The sequence below is a fragment of the Psammomys obesus genome, unplaced genomic scaffold (assembly GCF_907164565.1).
Source record: "Psammomys obesus unplaced genomic scaffold, mPsaObe1.curated_primary_1811, whole genome shotgun sequence".
NCBI lineage: Eukaryota > Metazoa > Chordata > Mammalia > Rodentia > Muridae > Psammomys > Psammomys obesus.
In genome coordinates this window covers 20,871,614-20,881,231 of record NW_026596079.1, presented here as the reverse complement: position 1 = coordinate 20,881,231, position 9,618 = coordinate 20,871,614, and the positions used below count along the sequence as shown (strand labels likewise).

The 9,618-nt window shown below is 38.6% G+C and overlaps 1 pseudogene; it reads right to left on the bottom strand.

Moving 5' to 3' along the window:
* The window catches only part of LOC129690834 (eukaryotic translation initiation factor 1-like), a 29,400-nt pseudogene extending 20,014 nt beyond the window's left edge, over positions 1-9,386 (bottom strand).
* Positions 9,387-9,618: the final 232 nt, after the last annotated feature.

Here is a 9,618-nt window from a genome sequence, read left to right as displayed (position 1 = left end):
TTCTTTCTTTCTTTCTTTCTTTCTTTCTTTCTTTCTTTCTTTCTTTCCTTCCTTTTTTTTCCTCCCAGATTACTGTCTGAGACAAAGCATATGATACTGGCTTTTTGAGTCTGTCACATTTTGTTTAGCATGATCTTCATTTTCATTCATTTTTATGGAAATATCATGATTTTGTTCTGTTTTATGGCTAAAACTCCTCTCTCTCCCTCCTCCCACCTCTTTCTCTGTCTCTTTCTTTCTCTGTGTATATATGTGTTGTAAGCCTTTGTTCCTTTGCTTTCTGACCACAGATGTTATGTGACCAGCTCCTTTGGCCTGCCACATTGATCTCCTCACCATGATGGACTGTATCTTTAACTGTGAGCTAACAAAGACCCCTTCTGTCTTAAGCTACTCTTGTTAGGCTTCTTTATCACAGCACTGAGAAAAGAACCAAGGCATGAAATTAGCTGTGTTGTAGGAAGAGACACAGGCGAGCTTATGTCTTCTCTCTGCTGTTTTAAAAAGAGACAAAAAGTTAGTTGTCTGCTGTCTGGTTGTCTGGTTGTCTGCCAACCAGGAAGAGTGCCCTTACCAGACATGTATTTGTCTGTGTCTTGTTCTTGTGTGTCTCAGTCTAAAGACCTATGAGGAACTAATATTTGTTGTTAAAAACATGCAGCCTATAGATTCTCTCACAACAGCCCACACCAACTAAAGCACTTTCTCCTCTTCAACTGTTTGCTTTTCTTTTAAGAAAACAGCAGAAGCTTTCAAATAGTCGTTTATCCATCTGCTTGGTCATTATTTATTTTTCTTTTTCCCTTTTGTTGAAAATAGATTTTTTTTATTGTCACATAATAGATCCCAATTAAAGTTTCCCCTCACTCTACTCCTTCCAGTTCCTCCTCATCTCCTCTCACATCCCCATCCACCGCCTTTCTGTCTCCTTTAGAAGATGAACAGGCTTCTAATGGGTAATAGTAAGATAAAATATAATCAGAGAAAATAAAAACTAACACTTGGATAGCAAAACAAACAGAAAGAAATGGGAAAAATTCATTTGTGTGCGGTTATTAATTGGAGATTGCTTCTGGGTTAGAATGGGTATATCTCCACTTCTCCTTTGAGCTTTAAAGCCCCATCTGGTGCAGATCCCACAGCCAATGTGCACGCTGCCTCAGTGTCTGTGAGTTCATGAGTGTGCTGATCCTGCTGATATAGAGGGCCTTGTTTTCTCAGTGGCCTCCATCACCTCTGGCTCTAAGACTCTTTATACCTCCTCTCTCATAGGGTTTTCTGAGCCCTGAGAGGAGAGGTTCAATTCTATTTTGGGTTGTGTTCCTATATCTCTCCCCTGCATAACATCTGGCTGTGGGTCTCTGTATTTGTTCTCATGTGCCGCAGGAGGAAACTTCTCTGATGGTGGCTTTCTCTTTATGTTAAAGCAACTTAGGATTAGTCACTTATACGCATCTAAAATAAACACTTTTCCTAACACTGTGACTCTCATCTTAGAAAGAGTAATGATTTCACCCATCCTCATCCTTAGAAATGAACCGAGAATAAGAACTGGAGAAATGGCTCTCTGGGTTACAGTGTACACCAGGCAAGCAAGTAGGGCCGAGATGAGATCCTTAGTACCTGGGTAACAAGTGGGGTGTGGCCTAGGTGAGGGCAAATGCTGGTGTATTCCAAGGTTTTTCTGACAATCTGGTCAAGCTGAAATGGCAGTTCCAGGCTCAGGGAGAAACTGTGTCAGAAAATAAGTTGGAGAGGAAGACCTTTGACACTGACTGCTGTCCTCCACTTGCATACACACAAATGTCACTTCATATACACATTCATATGCTGCACAATAGAGATAGACACAAAATAACTAACTAAATAAATAACAAATACAAAACTGATCTAAGGGGGAATTTTTATTGTTAATGAACAGTAATGGAAGTTTGTGCTGTTTCTGCAGAATTTGGACCCTGAAGTTTGGGAAATTTTACAGGTACACCAGTGGCTGACAGTAGAAGTAATGGGGATAAAAAAAAAAAATGCCTGCTTCAGAGGCTACTACCTGTCATCAAACCAAGAATCAATTGCCAAAGGAAAAATTTTAAAAAGAACAAATCAGTTGGAGAAAAACTGATTTTCCTTTTGCTGGTAGGTATCAATTGCCGATAGTTTCTTGGTTAGGGGTGGGTTCCAATATCCCCTTCACCCTCTCAGTGCTGAGACTCTTTCTGTCTTCAGCCTCTTTAGTTCTTGTATGAGCTGCTTCAGACTCTCTGAGTGCATATGTGAGTGTCACTGGAAATATCAACCACTGTCCAGGGCAGCCCCATGCCCAGTAGTAATTGGCCAACAGAAAATGAAATCGATGGTATTTCTGTGTGGACTTTTTGATTTATTTTGTTTTGCTTTGGCATATTTTTTTTTGGTATTATTAGCCTTTTGCCTGAAAATTTTTATTTCTTGTTTATGTTTTTGTGAATTTTTTGGTTTCTTGTTTCAAAAAAGTATTTCTTGCTTATTTTGAGAGAGGGGAGAAAGAAATAGAGATCGATAGATACATAGATAGCATGAGAGAGAATGTGAAATAGTGTAGGTGACCTGGGAGTATATTGGGGTGGTGAAACATGATCAAAATACATTGTATGAAAATATTTTAATAAAAAGATCAAATTGCAGTTGGGGAGGCAGAGGCAGGCAGATCTCTCTGAGTGTGAGGCCAACCTGATCTACAAAATGAATCCAGGACAGCCAGGACTACACAGAGAAACCCTGTCTTGAAAAACTAAAACCAAACAAACAAGCAAAACAAAAGAAAACAAAAACAAAACAAATTTAATTAAGGTTCAGTATCTTTGGAAATACTGATTAGCACTCAGTGAGTTAAATAACCCAACAACAGTCTTTGAAGACTTCAGAGCAACCATGGAAACCCCCAGGTAGTCTCCAGCAGAGATCATTGAGTCAGTGCAGACAGGCATAGTGGGGGCTCCTCCCAGCAGAGGATGATGAATGCAGAAACCTCAGAACAGGCCTGCTTCTGTGAGAGGCTCCCAAACACACACAACCTTTGATGACATGAAAGGTTGACTAGAAAATACACAGATAAAAATTTGAAATATTCATATGAGAACACTGCAGAGAGTATGTCCATACTCAGAACTGCTGTGCCGACAGTTTTCTATCTGCTGAGAAATTTTCACAGACCACTCATCAGAAGCACAAAGATACAGACCTGAAAATATTATAAAAGGAAGGGTTATCTTGAGAAAAGTGAAGAAAGCAAATTAGAGTGGCAGCTAAATTCAGAGCTAAACAAGGACAGGAAGGAAAACACGTCAGGAAGGGCTGGAGTTTTGGGGCAGTTTAGAGCAGACCTGCAGAAAAGATTTGCACACCCTTTTCTTGTGAAATATGATGAAAATACTTTGTCAAAAGTATATATATATGTGTGTATGCATGTATGTATATATATACTCAAAAGAATATTATATGATATATCTATATAATATAAATAAATATAAATAAATATAAACCTGCCATGCCAGGTTCAGGAATAATGCTTTTAAATATTTATTTATTCATGTATTTTATGTATATGAGCACTTTGTCTTCCTGCATATCAGAATTGGGAATCAGATCTCATTATAGATGATTGTGAGCCACCATGTGGTTGCTGATCATTGAACTCAAGATCTTTGGAAGAGCACTCAAGAGTTTTTAACCACTGAGACATCTCTCCAACCCTCAGGAATAAGTTTTTCAAAGGAAAAAAAATGATAAAAGAAGATAGAGAGATAGCTTACAGCTCCTGGAGTCAGTCCCCAGCACCCACATGGCAGCTTACAACCATGTATAACTCTAGTTCCAGGACATCTGATATCCTCTCTTGCATCCACAGGCATCAGGCATGCATGCATGCGGTACACATATACACATGCAAGCAAATACTCAAAATATTTTTTAAAAAATGACTAAATTTATTTTTACCAAAGAGAATAAACCCTAAGCAAACACTGGATAAATCCAGAACTGTAAATAATGGTAACCTAAAATTAGAGATTAAAAGTGATGTGGAAAGTACTAGAAGATCACATCGTGGGAAAGGCAATTGAAAAAAAATCATAAAAGATTAATAAGAATTCTTAAGCTAAGGAATGTAAAAGGATTTCTGGTTTCAAGGGAAGTAGCACCACCCATGCTGGGTCTAGTAAGGAAGAGTACAGTCTCAAGAAAGGAACCAGATCTACTAGAGATTATATGAACCTGGTACAAATGGACCAATAGAAAGAGCAAGGCAGGGAAGAGGCCAAAGGGATCTGTATCAAAGCACAGGAGAAGATGCCTACAGAAAAGAAGTTTTAGTAACAATGTATTTATTCATCTTAGTTATATTTAAGCTGCTTTGTCTCTGGGGACTTTAAAAAAAGAAAACCAATCAAATAAACTTCAGTGCTCACCTGTACAAAAATAAACATTTTTTTCCTTGCTTGTTTTTCTTTTTCTTGCTGTACAAATGAAAAGCTTTTAAAAGTATACTTTTGTTTGTGTCCAGACAATTCAAATTTGAACAGGAAGATGCTTCTTCTTAATTGTCTCTGTAAGAATAAGAATGTATTAGTACAAACTTATAAAATGCAAACTATATAAAAGATAAAGATGAATGGAGAATCATGTGCATAAATAATAATTAGAGAACACAGTAATATGTGAGAAACAAGTTCAATACAGTAGGAACTTCCTTACTAGGTGAGGTGGAGATGAGACACAAGAAATTGCCTGGTTCAAATATGCAGTTCAGAAAACTGGGAGGAAAATAAGTCACCGGTTCATGCCCAGTGACCATCAATATCTCCCAAAGTTTAATTTACATGAATCAGATTAGTTTAAAGACCATATTGAAAAAAACAACTGGATATCACAGAAGGTGGCTGGTAGCTTTTGGCTTACTTTTGAATAAACTCTGATTCTCAAAAATATCCTAATTGTTTGGTATGTAACTAAAAAATTGCAGCCAAATGAAACTTCAAAATCATTGAAAGCCATTGTCAGAGTTATTTTTAGTATGCTTACGGGACCCATTTTCCTTAGCTCCCTGAGGTAAGTGATAAGAAGGTTTATTCCCAAGGTAGCCATTAGCAAGTGAGACAGTGACTGATTTGTCACTCTAAAGCAGGTCACTCCCTCCCTTTGTTTGTGTTCAAGTTATACCAAATAGGGTCAGAGCGATCATTTGCTCGGAAGGTGATCAACGCATGTTTATGAAATGAACAAATGAGTCACTTCCTAAAGTTCAGTTTCAAAGCTGATTCCTCCATTCTCTCACGGCTCCAGCACCACGGCTGCCCACCTTATGCTTCTGGTTGGTTTCCGTCTTCAAGGACATACATGCTAGCTTTCGCCCATGATTCAGCAAGCATCATGAGGCAAGTATGACACAAGGCTGCTGAAAGTAGATGTTATCATGAAATGATACATTTCTTTATTCTGTAAACTACCGTCCCACTCATTAGGCAACATATTGTGAAGGCAACCTGCTATCTAAATACCAGGCATTGAAGAAGGCAGAGCTGCCCCTCCTAGAGCACCTGGTGAATTCTTCTGCAATGTACCTAACATCTCATTCTTCATACTGTTGGTGTACCAGCTTACCCCGGGTTGGGGTTAACCAAAATCCAACTTAAACCCTCCTACTCAAGCCAACTTAACGTCCCTCTCCACTCACCCATCATTAATCTCTTTAGGAAGCAATTGATAAGCAGTGTCTTGCCAATCCCTTTTCCAAAAGAAGTTCTGAATGTAAATAAATAAACACACAAATAAATAAATCAAAGGAGAAGCTTCAAGTATTTTTCTACTTATAGCTTAAAGAAAATGATTGTAAAAAGCACATCATCTTATCATTCTAAACTATTATAAGAGATGGAGACAATGCTGGTACTTAAATCCATGGGAGACCTTATTACTGGCCACAAAATAGGTGTATTTTTGCTGATCATGCTCAGAGGAAAGCAGCTGTTGTGGCTTGATAGGGTTTTCCAGGGTCTACTTTGAGTAATCAAATAAATTACCAATTTTATTCCTTAAGCTCATCATGTAGGTATCTTGCCAAGTGCAGAGTTGGTTGTTTCTTCTTAGTCCTAATAGAGAATATTACTGTAGTCCAAGATGCTTAAAGAGAAACTGGATTCTCATCCCAAACTAGCAAAGTCCTTCTTAAAAGTTTTAGAGACTGAACTAGTTATGGTCACACATGCCTTTAATCCCAGCACCTGGGAGGCAGATGCAGCCCAGTTTCTGGGAGTCCAAAGCCAGTCTGATCTCCATAGTGAGTTTCAGAACAGTCAGAACTCCATAATGAGACCCTGTCTCAAAACAAAACAAAAAAGTTCAAGGAGAGACTTGGGTATACAGCAAATTCCATGCCAACTTAGACCACATAATGCCCTGTTGCATAAAAGAAAAAAATAATAGAGACTGAATGGCTGTAACGTCATTCATTCATACCTCTGTATCAGAATCCTAGTTCTTCATCTTAATGTGAACATCAAAATATCATATAAGCACCTTATTGGGTGACTGTTATCTCCTCCCATCCTTTCCTCGGATCAAGGACTGTGTCACTAATTGAGGATGCTCATGTAGTCAGCTGAGTACTCCGTTTTGTTTGCTTGTTTGTTTTGTTCTGGTTTGGTTGTGTGTGTGTGCGTGTGTGCGTGCACACATACACTTGCGTATGTGTAGGTAACAGTGTAGGTAGCAGTGGTTATTGGACTCAGCTGTAATCAGCAATGGATAAGTCCAAGTGTGAGGAAAAAGGTTTCCATGAGATGGAGACATTAGGCATCCCTACCTTCTGCATGACTGAGAAGCAGTTATGATGGTAGAAGTTCAAATCATCCCCAACCACTATGGGGATGAAAGTCCTGTGCTAGGATGGTGGGCAGGAAGTGGAGAAAGTGTGGTCCCTGACTACATTATCGAGCATACATCTTGTGTTAGACAGAAAAAAATGTGTAATTCTTATTCAGAAAAAAATAATTTATTACCATTCATGAAAAATCATATAGCATCCAATTATTTCTTATAAACCAATCATCTGGTATTACTAGGCGAAAGACTACCTTCGGAGAATTATTGAATTCTAGTATAGGATGTGGATCAACCTTAAATATTTCACGGCATCAACACTCAGACTAATGTATTTTTTTTGTATGTCCTTGCATACTTTTTTTGTATGACTCACTGCACTTCTTACTGCCCTAAATGCCCAAGAGTTCAACAAAGTGATAAAGAAAACAAACTGTGTATTGAGGGATTCTATGGGCTTGCTCTATTTGCATGAAAACCTCTCTTCTTCCACCACAGTCTAGTAATGTAAGGACACATATCCTAAACTCAAAGGTTCCCATTAGCTGGCTTTTCCTTCTATAGTAGTGAGAATTGAGCTGAGTGACAGCTGAAATAAATTTTGATGGTATTGGCCTTGGGTGCCCTGATGAAAGGCACGTCCCGACAGTCCTTGGCTCAGCCCCAGGAAATGCACACTTGTGGCCTTAGAGGCATGACACTGAAGGAGCACTTAGGGGATCTGCCAAATGCACAGGCAGCAGGAATGAGCCTGCCTCACACAGCCTTGCTTGACTCTGTGATGGCGGCGCTTTTAGGGGATCAGAGCAGAGGCGGCACATTCCATGCTAATCCACCCTTTAAGAACAGAAACACTGGTATTTGCTATTAGCTAGTGAGCTCCTGTGAGGCAAAAATGGGTCACAGGTATTGCCTTCTGCCTCTATTGCTGGCCAGAAACTTAGTGAGCATTGTATCCAATGAGATTAGACTGGTGCAGATCCAGATAGCTCATAATCTTAATTATACACATTGGTAAAGCAACATGCTCACTTGCAACAGAGTCTAGATTTCTTCTGAAATATTCACTTCAGATACGAAATGTTTGGGACAACTACCTATTTCCTCTTACACGCTTGGCTGCCTATTTCCATAACAATGAAGAAAGTTTCATTTAGGTATTAAGGGTTGTAATTTTTTACTCAAAGAAACGTCATATGCTCAGGGTTATAAAAGTGAAATGGTAATGAAAAATGGAAGTCCAAAAGCAAAGTTCCGCTTATCTCACAGTGAGACTCTTTAGAGAATGTCACAGCCAACATCTTGAGTACTAGCTCAAAATTCTTCTGTGAAATACAAGTACATTATGAGTTGAATTGTACTGCCCCAAAAGGTACGTTGAAGTCCGACTCCTTGCATGTTAGAATGTAACCTTACATAGAAATAAGGTATCTTCAGAGATAATTAAGGTAAGAGATAGGAGAGTGAACCCAATCTAATCATATCCTCATACAGAAGGACAATGTAAAACATTGGGACACATAAAGTGGACACCATGTTAAAATGAAGGTGGGGATGAGATGGTGTTTCTACTTTAGTTAAGGAAAGCCAAAGATTGCCAGCAAACCATCAGAAGAGAGGAAAGAATGTCCAACAGTTTCTCCCCTGTGAACCTCAGAAGGAAACAGGTCTTTCCAGAGTTGTTAGTAAATGTATCCCCAATTTTGACTATACAACATTTTACTATTTTAGTAAATACCTGGATATTTCCACGCACAGATATTATTTATGGGGATAGAGAGATTATATGGAAATCATGGGCAGTCCTGTGCTTGACATGGAAGAGATTCTAGGAAAGGACATGATGAGGGTAAAATACTGCATTCATGATAATAAAACCTTGGCCCAGCTCTTAAGTGAACTAGAAGATATAAACATTGAATCCTTCAGAGGTTGATTGATTATAGCTTTATGATGACCAGATTCTCTCTTCTCTAGATATGCAACAGATAACCTTCTCCATGCTCACCAGTTTCCTATGCAAACATTTCCGATGGGCAAGCTGTAATGATGAATTTTCTTACCGCCACATCCCCCATGCTAAGTCCTATGCCTTGTCTGTAGTCTGTGCTCATTAAGTTGAGCAATATTTTTACACAGTCGATTGACATTTCTGCATGCTCACTGTGAGTCAGAAATCATGTTTCAGCATTTTTGTATACCAAAAGGGCTAACATTTCTAAAAATAACCTAACACATTAGCACTCTGATATACTAATCAAATTATTGTGAATCAGATTAATATGGACTAAAACCCTTCTGGCTCATCATCCCATGCAAAGTTTAGTTTTTAAATATATAAACCCAATGCTCAGTGCTTGCCTAAAATCTTCAGATACTTGGAAAAGCTCCACTGAACAGTCTTTTAGACATATTCTCTTACTCATCCTTAATTCAGTTATTTCTTCACTTGATTTTTTTTCTTTAACACTTACCTGATAAAGATATCCTGTTAATGACTCACAGTGTTTTAGAGCAATGACACCATTCATGGCCCAATTGTTTATCGTTCAAGGACCTAAGATGCTGCACATTCATGGGCATAGAAGATTGATCTGGGATAGTGATGCTGAGTTTGTTGTCTTCCACAAGTGAAGATTAATAACACCTTCGGTTGTAGGAGTATGCAAAGCAAAAGCAGGCTTTATTAAGAATTACTACAGGAAAGTGAGGTGAGAAATTGGGCCGGTGAGCTGGTTCAGACTGTAAGGACTATTTCCTTCA